Source organism: Cupressus sempervirens, chromosome 9 (assembly GCF_028749045.1).
Source record: "Cupressus sempervirens isolate cs-2001-9-10 chromosome 9, ASM2874904v1, whole genome shotgun sequence".
Taxonomy (NCBI): Eukaryota; Viridiplantae; Streptophyta; class Pinopsida; order Cupressales; family Cupressaceae; genus Cupressus; species Cupressus sempervirens.
Window position 1 is genome coordinate 779,425,066 of NC_143126.1, and position 15,989 is coordinate 779,441,054.

Sequence of the window (15,989 nt, forward strand, 5' to 3'; positions counted from 1 at the left end):
TTGGAAAAGTATATTATGGTCTTAGCCAACCTAGCAACAATTTGTGAAAAGGCATGGTATTTATGCAAAGAACATCTTGCAAATTAGTAGGTGCAAGTAAGTGATGTATTGTAATATGTAAACTTTCTGTGAAGCAATATATGTGAAGTTGATTTTGTGATTTAAGATCGAATTGAGGAAGAATCTATATTTTTGAAGTCTAATTACTTGTTTGGGTAGTGAGCTTTTCTTGTAATTAGAAGTCCATGTTTGGGTAGTGGGTTCATTTTACATCTACTGTAGTACTATTTCTAATGATGCAGGAGCATCCTGGGTGTAACCAATCTCGCATCACCCAAAAATATTTTTATTTTACTCTTTTCTATTTTAATAAGGTCTAGTAGACAGGGTAGTTACTATCTATGGGAACTTGCTATTTTTAATAAGTTTTTCATATGAGCTTGAAATGGTCTCATTTTCTATAGGAAGGTTCATTTTAGAGTTGTAAGCCTATCATAAAAATCTCATTGTTCAAGCATAAGTATCAGAGAAGTTATTGCAGATTCTCAGTGGAAAAATTTGTAGAAAGACCTTCAGGCTCACCATTGGAGGCCTTAGATGTTTGGATGAGGTCTGAAAACTTGAGGGAAGGGCACTAGCACCATTTCATGCTCATAGATTAGGAGTTAGCATTTCTAAAAAGTGATTATGATAGCCAATTAGAGCAACAATTAGTGAGTTATGGCCTTTCAAAGTTGGGCTACCCAAAATACCTAAAATAATTGTCAAAGATGTATTTGGCTAACTCTATATGTATTGTTAGGGTCTATAAGCCCTAGGTATTAAGTTTCATTGTCTAGAACCTTCTCGAGTAGAATGAACATTGTCTAGGACAACTCTAGGTGGTAGTTCATTGCTTAGTCTTGTAGATTATTGTAATGAAGGTGTCCATGTGGATTAGCATACTGTACTTGTGAATTCATTAATTTTTCATTTGTAGCACCAATAAGAAGCCCATATTTTGTTCTCACATTTGTTGTTGTTTCTTTGTTTTTGTAATGTGTTTATGTTATTAAGGGGAGCACCCTTTATCACCTAACAAGGTTGGAATCTCCTAATAGGGATTCATAGTCCCCTAACAGGGATGCTCTATATTGAATTTTCTCATTGACTCCTAACATGGTCCATCCTCTAACAAGGAACTTATACCAGTATATTATCTAGTGGGTATCATCCCTACTAAAATTTTCCCTTGGCCAGGGTTTCCCTAGTTAACAAAATATGGTGTTATAATTTATCTTTGTGCATGATTAATGTTACTATTTAGAATTACTTTATTAATTTCTTATGTATGGTTTAAATTAATAAATAATAAAGTTTGTAAACTATTTATTTTACCTCCCCCGCGCCCCCAACAATTCCTATTTCTAACAATTCATATTAGAATGCAGTTACTCAAAAGAGGCTTAATAGCTTGAGTAAGATCCCTATAGATATGGAATAGTTGATGAAGAGCCTTGAAGAGGTACTTGAACAAATTGATCTCCTTACTGAAGAAAGAGATAAGTTGAAGGATTGATATGAAGACTTCAAAGTATATATTGGACAATTGAAGGAGAAGATTGAACATCTCAAATCCAAGCCTGAATCTACTAAATCTAAAACTAGTGATGATGATTATTCAAATCTAAAGAAAAAGTATAAGATCTTGAAGCATGAATAGAAGATTACCAATCTAAAGTTGACTTTGAAGAGTGATCCTAGCAAAGTTGAACCTAATTTGAAGATATAGAATACATATCTTACAGTGAGTCTAGCAAAGAAGACATCTAAATTTGAAACATTGAAAGAAGATGTTGAAGAACTTCATAAGTACAACACTATTGTGAACGGTGAACTAACTCAATGAAAGCAGAAACTTGAGATATGTTATTCTAGGAGAGAAAAGCTTGATGATTCTATGTCAATATAGAGACCTACCTATGATAAGTTATGTCTTGTGTAAGAATTTTTCTTAGTAAAATATTCACCCAAGACCAAGGAACTCAAGTACAAGCACAAAAATAGACCAAAAGAGTATGATCAAAATGACTATATGATATTCATTCAATGTTCATTAATATGAATTGATATTAAAGTACACTATGAGTACCTATATATAAAGGCCTCTAGAATGCTTCTAGAATGCCTAGAAATCAGCATACTGATAAGTCATACAACCAAGCACATGTCCACCAAAAGTGGATTATCCTCCATTAAGCACATGAGTAAGTGTGATGATGAGAGGATAAGCCTACAAAGGTGTAACAGGAAAAATAATGTTGTAGACACCATGTGCTAAATTAGGAGTGTGAATAACTATGTGCAAACTCTAGTGTTGTAGACACCATGTGCTAAATTAGAGTTACTTACTCCATTGTTGTAAATATGACAAGTCATAAGAGTATGCAAACTCCTAAGTGTCTCACTTAAGAAATAATAAAATAATGCATAATAATAATAATGTATTGACCTAAGTAAACTTAAGTAAAGTGTAATAAGTAAATACTTATTTACACCAACACCCCCCCTTCAGTGCAACTTAGAGGAATGCACTTAAGTTTATAAAAGCTAGGATGAAAAATGCAAGATGGGTCTTGGATACTAGGCCATGTTAGGTACCCATGTACATAATGCAATGCAATCTCTCATAAAGAAGAGAAAGAGGGAAAACCTCATTCGAAAAACCCTCCTCCAAAAAGAGACATGAAAAATCAAGATGCATGGATGGATGGAGTAATCAATACCACCCCCCCACTTTATGACATACATCAAGTATATACAAAGTATGAGGAAGACAAAACCCCATAAGAGGAAAAAACTCGCCAGAAAAAAGAAGAAGGAGACAAGGTAGTCCTCCACTAAATGTAGTGTGCTAATAAGTGAGAGCTACTCCAATGTAGAAGCTAATCCATGAGTGCTAAATAATGTTCCTCCCCTTTGGAAGAAACAATGATAGAGGTACATGTGAGATGCTTTCCCTATGTGTAGAAAGAATCTTGATGATGAATGGTGTCTCAAAAACTTGCTCAATTGTCCATGTGTCGATGTTGATAGTTGCCCCTTCCAACACTATGGAAAAGAATGAGTGCAGATCTAGCAAGGATGGATTTAGAACATGTCCCAAAGAATAAAATATCTCCTAAAATGATAAAGAGACCTCTTTCAAATTCTATACATAAGGATCCATAATCATATCAACTTGTGAAGATTGATCATGTAGAGAATGGACATTAGGGTCAAAGTGAACCCTCACAACAACTGAAGAAGGATCATCATTAGTGTAGGAGCACATAAAGTACAAGAACATGAGAAAGCTAAGATTCCTTATTTGAGATATTTAAATCTATTTGAGTCATTTATGTTGTATTTGAGTCAAGATGTAAAGGCTATGAAGCCATTTTGTCATGAATTGTAAAAGTTGTCAATTTGCCCTAGTTGTCCTAATAAGGTCAAGAATTGGTCAAGAGGTCAAAATATGTTTGTAAACCCAAAGAAGGGTAAAAATATTGTAAATGGTGATTAATATTCCATCATGTCATGTTTTTAAAGTTGGGACAAATTTTTGAGGTTAAAATTTCTAAAATGAAAAAGTTTCTTGAATGTTGCAACTTTAAAACTTTGCAAAAATTGCAAAAAGGGTTAAAGAATGTAACAAGTTGGTTCAAAAGTTGGTTGGGAAGTTCTCAACTATAAAAAATCATATAAAATAATTTTAATGGTCACTATGAATCAATTAATGAGAATAAGGAGAAGAAATAATCATTTCAAAGAATTTTGGTGTCTTCAACTTTTGCTATTTTGATTGGTTTTCTTTGATTTGTGCTAGTTCTAGGCCTTGTACAGCCATGTGTGGACTAGAAACCCTATATAATCTATGTATTTGGATAGTGGTATGAGTTATCTTTCTTTTCTCTTTGGTTTGGAGTAATTTCATTTATTTTTGAGAAAATTATGATCATTTTGGTGAAAGTTACTATTTTCAAATTTGAGAATTCTTGCAAATAGTCATGTTGCAGCATTTGATATGAAAAAAAAATGGATGTATCAGGAAGTATAAATATATTAATTGGAAAATTATGTGAATTAGCTTATATTTACTTTTTGTTTGAGAGATTTTTATGAAGATTTGAGAAAGTTATGAATATTTGAGTGAAAACTAGTTTTTAAATGTCTTCAATGGTGTTCTAGGCAAAGATTTGTGCTTGTACAATGATTTATGTATTGGATAAAGTAATGGCTTATATATTAAGAAAATAGACTCACAAATGGATAATGTGGAATTTATTTGGGGTTATTTGGATTCATTTTGAGAAATTTATTTGATGCCCTATGAAGGATTACCTATTTTATTTCTGGTTTATGATAGAGAAAATGGGTCTAAGTGCAGAGACTATAACTTGAAATGGATTTATTATTTTTGGATAATATTTGGATATGTTTTATTATTCATAATTTTTAACAATTAATCTAAAGGTTTTGGATATAAAAATTGAATATTAAAAGTTATGAACAATGGAATCAGATATAGAAATCGGGAAATGAGAATGGAGAAAAGGTTGATATTTTTGTGTTGGAAAATGCTTTGTTTTACCTTGTAAGATGCCTCTAATTATGGAGTTTATTTAATGGATCTTGATGGGATCAGCATGAATCCCACTAATTTTTTGACTTTTAAGATTCTTTGCATCAAATTGGTATCAGAGATCAGAAGATTCTGAGTGTGTAGATGGAAGTTGATCTACACTAGGTAGTATTGTGGTTGTTTTGGATTCTTGGTATGAAGTTTGTGGTTGTAGATTGGTGTCGGTTCACTTAGCTATAGGGGGTGGAAATGAAGCTTTACCAAATTCCATAGGATATGGTCTTGTTTTTTTCTAATATGTTGGGGAGAGAGGCATGATGGGACTCCTAGGTGAGGAATAGAGGTTGTGATGTAGTGTGGAGGAGTGAACTGAGGAATGGGAAGCACCATGGAGGTGACTAGCATTACTCCATTTATAGGAGTGATTAGTAGAGAAGATAAGAAAGTAGAGGAGGAATTGATCTAGTGATGATGTAGAGGAAAAGATGATGGTCTTAAAGGCATGAAGAGGCAAAGGTAAATGAAGGTAAATATGAAGAATCTTGGTCTGATTTTTTTTTGCAGGTTATTGGTTCCATGTTTCCAAGAGACTTGGAAACTTTCCAAGGTTGGGAGTATGGTGCAGGAGCATATAAAGTACAAGAACATGAGAAAGCTACAATTCCTTATTTGAGATATTTAAATCAATTTGAGTCATTTATGTTGTATTTGAATCAAGATGTAAAGGCTTTGAAGCTATTTTGTCATGAATTGTAAAAGTTGTCAATTTTCCCTAGTTGTCCTAATAAGGTCAAGAATTGGTCAAGAGGTCAAAATATGTTTGTAAACCCAAGGAAGGGTAAAAATATTGTAAATGGTCATTAATATTACATCATGACATGTTTTTAAGGTTGGAATAATGTTGTGAGGTCAAAATTTTTAAAATATAAAAGTTGCTTAAATGTTGCAACTTTAAAACTTTGCAAAAAGTGTAAAAAGCATTAAAGAATGTAACAAGTTGGTTCAAAAGTTAGTTGGGAAGTTATCAAATATAAAAATTCATATAAAATCATTTTAATAATCATTCCAAATCAATTAATGAGAATAAGGAGAAGAAAAAATCATTTTGGAGAATTTTGGTGTCTTCAACTATTGCTATTTTGATTGTTTTTTTTGGATTTGTGCTGGTTCTTGGACTTGTACAGCCATGAACAGCCTGGAAACCATATATAATCTATATATTTGGATAGTATTATGAATTATATTTCTTCTTTCTTTGGTTTGGAGTAATTTCATTTAGTTTTGAGGAAATTATGATCATTTTGGTGAAAGTTACTATTTTTAGATCTAAGAATTATTGCAAATAGTCATGTTCGAGCATTTGGTATGAACAAATATGGATGTATCAGGAAGTATAAATGTATTAATTGGAAATATATGTGAATTAATTTTTATTTCTTTTTTTTTTAAGATATTTTTTTATGAAGATTTGTGAAAGTTATGAATATTTGAGTGAAAACTAGTTCTTAAATGTCTTCAATGGTGTTATGGGCAAAGATTTGTGCTTGTACAATGATTTATGTATTGGATAAACTAATGGCTTATATATTTGAAACTAGACTCACTAATGGATAATTTTGAATTGGTTTTGGGTTATTTGGATTCGTTTTGAGAATGTTATTTGATGCCCTAGGAAGGGTTACTAGTTTTATTTCTGGTTTATGAAAGAGAAAATGGGTCTAAGTGTAGAGGCTATAACTTGCAATGGATTTATTCTTTTTGGATTATCTTTGGATGTGTTTCAATATTCCTAATTTTGAACAATTACTCTAAAGGGTTTGGATAGAAACATTGAATATTGAAAGTTATGAACAATGGAATTAGATATAGAAATAAGGATATGAGAATGGAGAAAAGGTTGATATTTTTGTGTTGGAAAAGGCTTTGTTTTACCTTGTAAGATGCCTCTAATTATGGAGTTTATTTAATGGATCTTAATGGGATCAGAATGTATCCCACTAATTGGTTGATTTTTAAGATGCTTTGCATCGAATTGGTATCATGTAAGGTTGGAATATTAATCATCATTTACAATATTTTTACCCTTCCTTGGGTTTACAAACATATTTTGACCTCTTGACCAATTCTTGACCTTATTAGGACAACTAGGGAAAATTGACAACTTTTACAATTCATGACAAAATGGCTTCATAGCCTTTACATCTTGACTCAAATACAACATAAATGACTCAAATGGATTTAAATATATTAAATAAGGAATCTTAGCTTTCTCGTGTTCTTGTACTTTATGTGCTCCTGCACCAGTCATCATCAAAGAGAAGATGTATATCATAAATGATGTCTTCCAAATCTACTATTTGTGACTCCACAAACAAACCAAAATATTTGTCAAGAAGTCATGCACTAATGCTGGAGTTGGAAAACAAGGTGTACCCTACTATGATGGACCTATCACTATGGCAATATGTGCATGTAGATTTTGCTGATGTTGTGACCTCTCCCTGTATCTATCAATAGGACCCCACATATTTGAATCTATTGAAGCACTATTCTTGGTGTCATGATTAGTTTCCATAATGCATGAAGTAGTCTCCTCAACAAAGAGAAGATGAATGGTATCGATGATGTCTCCCACATCTTCAATGTGAGACTCCACAAAAAAACTTGCAATATTTGGAAGGAAGTCATTCCATGAAGCTAAAGTAGGAAGACATGATATATCTTGTTGCACTGAATCAAGAGCATTTGTGGCTAGAACTGGATCAATAGTATCAACAAGAGCATCAGGAGGTGTGATCTCATCTAGAGGTGAAGGAACCAATACTGAAGTTGCTAAAGATAGAATGTTATCTGGAAAAGGAGGAACTATGGGATCTCCATATTCTTTCCAAAGAGCCATCCACATATCATATAGGTGAATGAGATTTTTAGTGACATGCCAAGGATCAAAACTCATATTCATTATAGTAATACCCAAGAGTCTATTAACAAGTGGTTGTGTTTCAGTGTCAGAGATCAGTCCATTAGAACATAAATAAGGAAATACTTCCTTATGCTCACTTCTTAGATGATCAATGACTAAGCACTCTATTTTTTATAGTTCCTTTTTGTCAATGGAGGTCTAATGCCAAACTGACATGTGAAACAAAACTCTTCCATGAGATCAATGAATGTAAGCACCCCCCAAAATGCAGAAATATTCAATCACCCCACCAATGTATGATTTGACACTTACTACAATAGTCACATGCCAATTTAGGGCCTATTTATGAAAGTAGTATTTCTATCCATAGAATCCTATAATATAATTGTAGCTCTAGAAAGTAGACAAAAAATTATGAACTTTAAAAAAAAATGAAACCTAATTATGTGTCTAGATGAGCCCGTACTAAGCATTTGAAGTGGCAAAAATTGGGATTCGCAAGTTGTGGAATTTTTTTGGAACATAGATCTCAAACCACCTGCACCAATGTGTAGATCATGGAATTCTACCTGAAAACATAAAAAATTGCTTGCAAAAAGGGTCCGTATGAGGGAGATCATTATTTGAAAATTGGTATTGTAATTATTTTTTCTTTAATCACCATTGTCGCACCTCCAAAAAACAAATGGCTCTAGATTTGGTCTCAGATGTCCAATTTGGATGAAACAAAAACTAATTTGGGGTGTTTTTTGTAAGGAAACTTGGCAAGAAGGAATATAACCATTTTCACATAACCCATAATAGATCTAAAATAAACATGGAATTAAAATTTACATGCAAGAAAATAGACAACATACCCACAAAATTGTGACACAAGATATACCCAGGGAAACCCTCATTGAGGGAAAAACCTAGCTTCCAAAAGCATCCATCACCATGTATTATTTAGTAAAAAATACCATTGCAATACAACAATGGAAACCTTCAAAGCCATAGCCACAACCAAGCAAACTATGTGAACAAGCATGAATCCATACATCCCATGCCATGCTTCCAACCTTCACAAACACTTCGTTGGCTAACCTTTCAAGCCTTGTCCTGCTCTACTCTTGCCTTTTCCTCTTCTTCTTGTCACTCTACGACAACTACCCTTGTGGCTGCTTATATAATAAGAAGTCCCACAAAACCACTAAGTGGTATAACATAAACCATGTGCTACCTAACCCACTGACCTCACATTTAATATTGAGCATTTAATTCTTTTCCCCAATATTAAATAATTACATGAAATATTTTCACAATGTTACAATACAACTCATCAAGTATATACCATGGGAATCTTTACATGTTGCATGTCCATCAAGATGCAACATTACATAATAAAATAAAATAATAAAATATAACAATATTATGCAATGTGTGCAACACCCATTATCTCAACAATCTCCCACTTGTCATATACATTGCATAGGGTCAATCCGTAGCCACATAAATGAACAAGGGAACAATCCCTCCAATCACATCCACCATCATGGATCAAAGTACATCAAGTGCTCCATCCTAGTACCTACAAAAAAATCAATGTATCCAACATCTCAAACATGAATAAAGCCACCCCCTATTATGCTACTACCACTAGACATACATAAAAGTCATCCAAAGAGAAAGCTACCCAACCTGTCACATTAGAAGATCATAAAATCCTATAGCAACTGAAATGCCAGGAACAAAAAACTTAATCCAAAGGTAATCACATGTATCTATAGTTGTGAAAATATCCATAGCTGAAATAGCACCCACGACAAAGTGCCAACCCATCCAACTATCTATACCTCCAAAGGTATACCAAGTGAATCTCACATCATCAACATTTCCAATCTGCAACTTGCAATCACAAGCCTCAAGAGCAATACCTGCCACATATATACCAAAAAGATCCCACTACAAAAGATAATGCCAAATCTATAACCAATCCACTCTCAACATCTCAAAAAAGTGAATCCATGTAGAATCAAGGACATCCACAATACATAAACTGATATCCTACAAGAACAACTCTCATAACAAGTCTCCAATAGTCTCCCAGATTCTCCACAAACAACAGAGAAAAGAGTTAAAAGAATAACCATGTCATCTCTCACATGACATACATGAGCACAAACCAATTATCACAATCTCTAACCAATCTCAAATATAATGTAGGCAAAATTGAACATCCAAGAAGATAACCAAGATTGGAGAAACCATGCAAATCATAACCTGTATCATATCCTTCTACACACACCTCTAGGTGTAAACTATGCAAGTATGATCTCCTCCATAAAACCCCAATAAGAAGCCTCAACAACACCCAAACCATACCATATAACTCATGTAGTGCCTCTCTCATTTGACTTTCGTAAGTCATCCTAATGGATGCAACCTTGTTGATCTTTTGTTGTGATGGATCATGATTGTGACCATGAGTGGTCTACACCATTGAGGTGATTGGATTTATGTTTGTGTATTAGTTGCTTTGATTATGCTTTTGACTGATCTATGAGATTATGATGTGATTTATGGTTCACTGAGGTTTTTGCCAGTCGTTAGCAGGATCAATTTGGTATCATGAGGTTGTTCTATGATTACCATGAGATCTGTGTAGAGATTGCACTGTGTACTTTTTACCATGCTACACTGGACTAGGTTCCTATTGCAGTGATTAGTCATGTTTATGACTATGTTTGCTTATGTGTTTTAAGTGCCTTTTTGTTGATTCTTTAAACAATCATTATTTAATTCTTAAGTAATTAGTAATGGATTGTTCAGGTTGGATTATTTGGTTATGTGCTACGACATTTACCTTGCTATATTTTGATCTGAGAGATATTTGTTACTTATGTGATGATTTACATTTGAGATGACCCAAGGGTTAGATGTTATACCTTGATTTCAATATCATAGATATTACACTACTATGTTGTTCAGTTAATCATATTGCATGATGATATCATTTTGAGATAAAAGTGTGTTTTATGATGATATCTGGTTATCTGGTATTTGGACATACCTTTGATTATGTTAGGTGATGGATTTAATGCTATGGTTATTTACTTCATTCTTGCATTGTTATGCTTTATGTGAACGTGAGTGATGTAAATAGATTATTTTAATATAATTAAATAAATGGTTAAATTAGGTGATTTAATGCATTTATTTCTTTGGCTATGTTATTATATACAATTGCACTTAATCATGTTGTTTACTGTGCAGGATTTATATCCCTGGCAGTGGCACATGTAGTTAGTGATTCAACTATTCATATTTTACCAATATCGTCCTTATATGGTCGATGTATCCTTAATTAAATGTTTAAATTAAACCTTTCGATGATTATTAAATCCAAACTCATTTGCATTATGTGATTAGACTAGTAAGCATGTATGTGCATTTAGAGGTTTGTATTATCACGAAAGTTATTTAGAAATTTATGAGTTTTTGGGTTTTTGGGCTTTTTAATTGATTTATTTTAATTTTTGGCAACTTTTCCATAGACGAATTCCTATTTATAGGAATAGCCTATTTTTGTTTGGGTTAATTCGAGTTTTAACTAGGTTGGCTAGTTATTTGCCCTAACAATTATTCACTTGAAAGTGAATAAGTATCCAAAAAGGAATTTAATTCCTCACCTCTCACTTTTGAATTAGAAAGTTGGAGAGTAAAATCCAAAATCCTCTTCATTAGGATTTAATATTTTGTTCGTTGTGGGAGCTACAGGCGTGGGATCATCATCAGGTTGAGCTCGTTAGATCCAGCTCGGGGAAACCTTGGATTGTTGTGATTTTTAGTTACTTCTATAGGATATTTATTTTGTGGTTCAAATTCCCATTTTTCCCTTTTGGCTGTGAGGTAGGGCTTTCCTATTTTATTGTTTCTGCTCCATTTCTGCTTCTATTTTTGGTAGCCATTTGTTTGGAGGCTGAGAACTAGTGTTCCCCTCCATTTATGTATGCTAGTTCTACCCGGTTGGGTGGGTATGAACATTTTCCTATTCTTTGGGATGAGGGTTTGGATTTTTGCACCGTTATGCTGGCCATTTTTGCATATGGTGTCCGATTCCATTTATTTTTGGATTTTTGGAGGGTTTTGTGCCCAAAGGTCAAATGGGTTTTAATTTTGAAGTTTTCCAAAATTTTGGAGTTTTTACCTCATTTTGCATGCTGTCCTATTTTTTCAAGTTTTCTTAGCCCAATGTGGGTCATGGACTTGGATGATCCATTTGGACATCAATCAGGCCACTATTGCACTTTTTGTTGCATTGGGATGCATGTCACATCTGTACTCCCAACTTTGTGTTCAGTTGAGTGTTTTTGATACCTATTGTAATGGTTTCTTTTGGACCTTTGCTTTTGTTTCATGAGCGCTAGGATTCGTGTAGAATCCATAATCACAGATTGAGGCTAGTTGAGAGAGTTCATGATGTTTGGTCTTGTTATATCATTGGATTTGTGTAGAATCCATACTCTCGGGTTGACGCCTGTTGAGTGTTATGATGTATGGTTTTATTGGCTTTGGGATTCATGTAGAATCCATCCTTCCTATGTTGCTTTCAGTTGGGTGTTATCTTTTTCATTGTGTTCTCATCCTATCCTTGAGTTTTGATCTTCGTGATGATGGTGTACCACACACAAGTACGTGCATGTACATTTTTCAGGTGACTTGCGAGGCTTGATCTTCCGTGGTACTTCTAGAAGTTGTGATCATTTGGGATGGGTTGAGAATTTGCATGCCTACATGCACTCATTGTTGGATGAGCATGGGTAGGGTAGGGTGGCATATGGAGGGGGCTTCTACCTCATAGCCTAGTGATCATTGTGCCCCGAGGGTTGGTGAAGGAAGTTTTAATTAAGTGATAATTAAATAAAATACTGGGTTGTAATAATCTTAAAATAATAAAATGTTTGGGGTGCTAGAGCCTTTTCGTTGAGGGATGTTGAATCTGTACAAGTCCTAGCTTGGGCTTTTGATGCCAAGTGACTCTCCATGATGTTATTCCCTACTTATTAGCCTATTGAGTGTCTGACCAGGACCTGTACTCCTTGCATTATCTTAGGTTCTTGGTTACAACCATCATACTATTTGGCGTGAGTGTTAGCCTTGGATGTTTTTCTTTATGTGTGCTTGTGGTTGGATCTTTATCTCCATCAGCATGGCAAGTGTGGACCTATGGGTACCATGTGGTTGGGAGGTGTAGCTACCTACATCACTACTAGTGACTGGTGTATAGAGATGGTCTTTTCCTAGTGTGACTGTTGCTGGATATTTTCACTTGATGCTTCGGGTTCTGGAGTATGTTTTCTTGTGATTTATGCTTTCATTGGAATGCTTGGATATCATGTTTAGATGATGATATTTTATTTGATGCATTCCCATATTATGATGTTTAGTATATGATTAGATGATGTGAATTGATGTATTAGAATATCTATTGCTTATTGATGTTTAGCATGTGATAGGTGATGTTATCTACTATAGGATTATCTTATGCTTTTCTACTAGCATGTTAGATTTTCTTATGCTTATATTGTTGCATGTTTTAGTAGTGACATCTCTATTACGGTAGTACTGATGATTTGGTCAGTGGCTTGGGATGTTATGCACGAGAGATGGCTAGGATCCATGATGGTCTTATGATGCTATTGATGGTTGGGAGGAACCACGTTCTTAGTTAGTTGTTTTGTGCATTGCAATGTTATTTCCATTTTACTATGATGTTTCTTTCAGTTCACTATGATGTTTCATTATGTCATTTCCTTTGATGTTTGTTTAGATGGTTAGATTCTAGCTTTCTTTCTTTCAGCTTTTATCTTGTATTCTTGCCTTGAATTATGGTTCCGATACTCCTAAGTGTGGAGGTTCTAACTCTGTTTGGATTAATGTTCTTCCTTTGAAGTCTTTTTCTCTTTTCTTGGGTGACCATGTGTCAGCATGGTGCGATACAATAACGCATCACATGCCCATTGGAGGAGTATTGCCCAACCCCTGATTGTGTTGCCCTCCTTCTAGAAAAATGTTGGACAAGACTGGTAAAGTATCACACAGTGCTAATAAAATGTCACACGATTTGTATGAAACTTGTGCAGGTGGGCAGCGAGCACTTTTCGTTCCGATTGAATCTTTTCAAGGATGGTTCGGGGCACCCTCTTAGGTGTTCTTTAATCCCTTGGTGGCGCAATTTGAATTTTAGTTGTGTTTTTTTCGTAGATCGTTCTTCAAGGTTTAAAATATATCATTTAAGTATAAGTTGACGTATATTTACATCAACTTATACTTAAGATATATTTCAATATATGTGACAAATCTTTTGAGATAGGTTTCAGACCTCTCGGAGATAAGATAAAGATTCTAGGAAATTTTAGGGCTTCAGAAATCTAGAGTTAGCCAATTTTTAGGGCTTCAAGATTTCAGGCTTAGCCAAATTTTAAGATTCTACATTTTACCCCAGCTTGGTGTTTTGTTGATGAGTGGTTGTTTCTTGAGCCCTCGTCTTGTATGTGGTGGTTGTCGACTTTTGTTCATGTGTGTCAATTTGGTGGTGGTGTTTGGAGATATATTGGTTGCTGGGATTGTCGTGAAGTCTTCTATTGTGATCTTTGGGATCCCTATATGATTTTGTCATGTGCATTCATACTTGTAAATATATATATATATATATATTGGCTTGTGTTGAATCCTTGTTCCAAGGATCTCTGGGTGGGGCATTACAACTCATCATGGATGTAAGCCTCTCACAAGAAAATCAAACTCATAAAACCATTCCTAAACTAAGGCATATGCCTAATATAAAACCATCTCCCAAACTCAACCAACATAATAAAATATGCACATGGAGATAACCAATGCTAAAGCATATCTAAAATGAACCCTCTAGAACTAACTCATGTACCATAATTCAAGATCCATATCCATAAAAGACAAGCATAAATAAAATACACTTGAGAGAAACAATGGGCTATACCTCTCAAGTAGCAAACCACCAAGTAGACCAAGAGTGGGGAATGAGAATGCTCATCAAGATACCCAAGTCTCTAACCAAGATTCATCTAAGACCAATCTCCTCTCAAGTCCATATCAGGTGATTGCCCCTCGGACTTCCTACTGAAATCATCAACCATCCCAACAAACACTTCTCTAATCCAAGAGAAATTAGCATCACCATCGTCTCTAAGTATCCATGAGCACCTATAACTAATCAATCCATGCCAACTCCAAATGCAACTTAGCAATATCATGAAGTATCCAACTTATGATTAGTGTACTCAATACTAAGAAACTAAACTAAGATCAATGTCAAAGTTCCAACCATGGCCTTAGGAACACAAACATGACAACATGATCTAACCATCTCAACCAAAGAGATAACATGCTCCAAATGAACATACCATAACATGTCACAACTCTAAATGTGTATCAAGAGTATACTATGACATAATAATAAAACCATCCTCATACCAAGGATAAAAGAATAAACCACACCTTTACCAAGAACCTTGTGAGTCCTCAAGATGCAACCAACTCCATACACCATGAAGAAAACCATCTCCACATACCATGTAGAACCATCTCAACACACCATGAAGGAAAAAAGTGCACCATGCAAATGTCAAAGACACTTCTGTAGCAACAAGATCTAAGACAAACCTCCAACATCTACAAACACTCAATAAATATATCAATGCCAAAAAAATCTCTGTCAACTATGGTACTAAGTCACCTATGGCATCATAAAATCCATCTCCTATATGAAGATCCAAACCAAACCAAGAACTAAGCCTACACTATCACCCCATCACTATCACAAGCTCCCACTAAACCATGTATTGAAGCTATCCATGAAATCATGATGAAAAAAAATCTCATCCTCTAACCATGAGAATCAACCAAGGCATTAAACCATCAAAGAACTCAAAGTGTACATCATGAGCTCCTCAAAAGAAACTAAATAACCATTATCCTCAACCAAGAAGATATACCACCATAACTAAATAAAAAATCCAAGCTAATGAGTATCAAGGATGTACCTATATATCCAATCATGTCATACCAAAATCCATAGCACCATGATCACATCCTTTTGTCTAAAAAATTCCACATGCCCAAATCTTTTAACATCCCATTATAACTGCAAACCCAAAAACTCTTAGATTTGCAATAAAAACTCATATATCTTGCGCTTTCTTTTATCCTCTTATGCATTTCCATGGATTCAATATAGGGTTACAATAATAAAACCATAGCTCTGATACCACTTGTAAGGAAACTTGGCAAGAAAGAATATAACCGTTTCCACATAAACCATAATAGATCTAAAATAAATATGGAATTAAAATTCACATGCTAGAGAATAGACAACATATCCACAAAATTGTGACACAAGATATACCTTAGGAAATGCTCATTGAAGGAAAAACCTAGCCTCCAAAA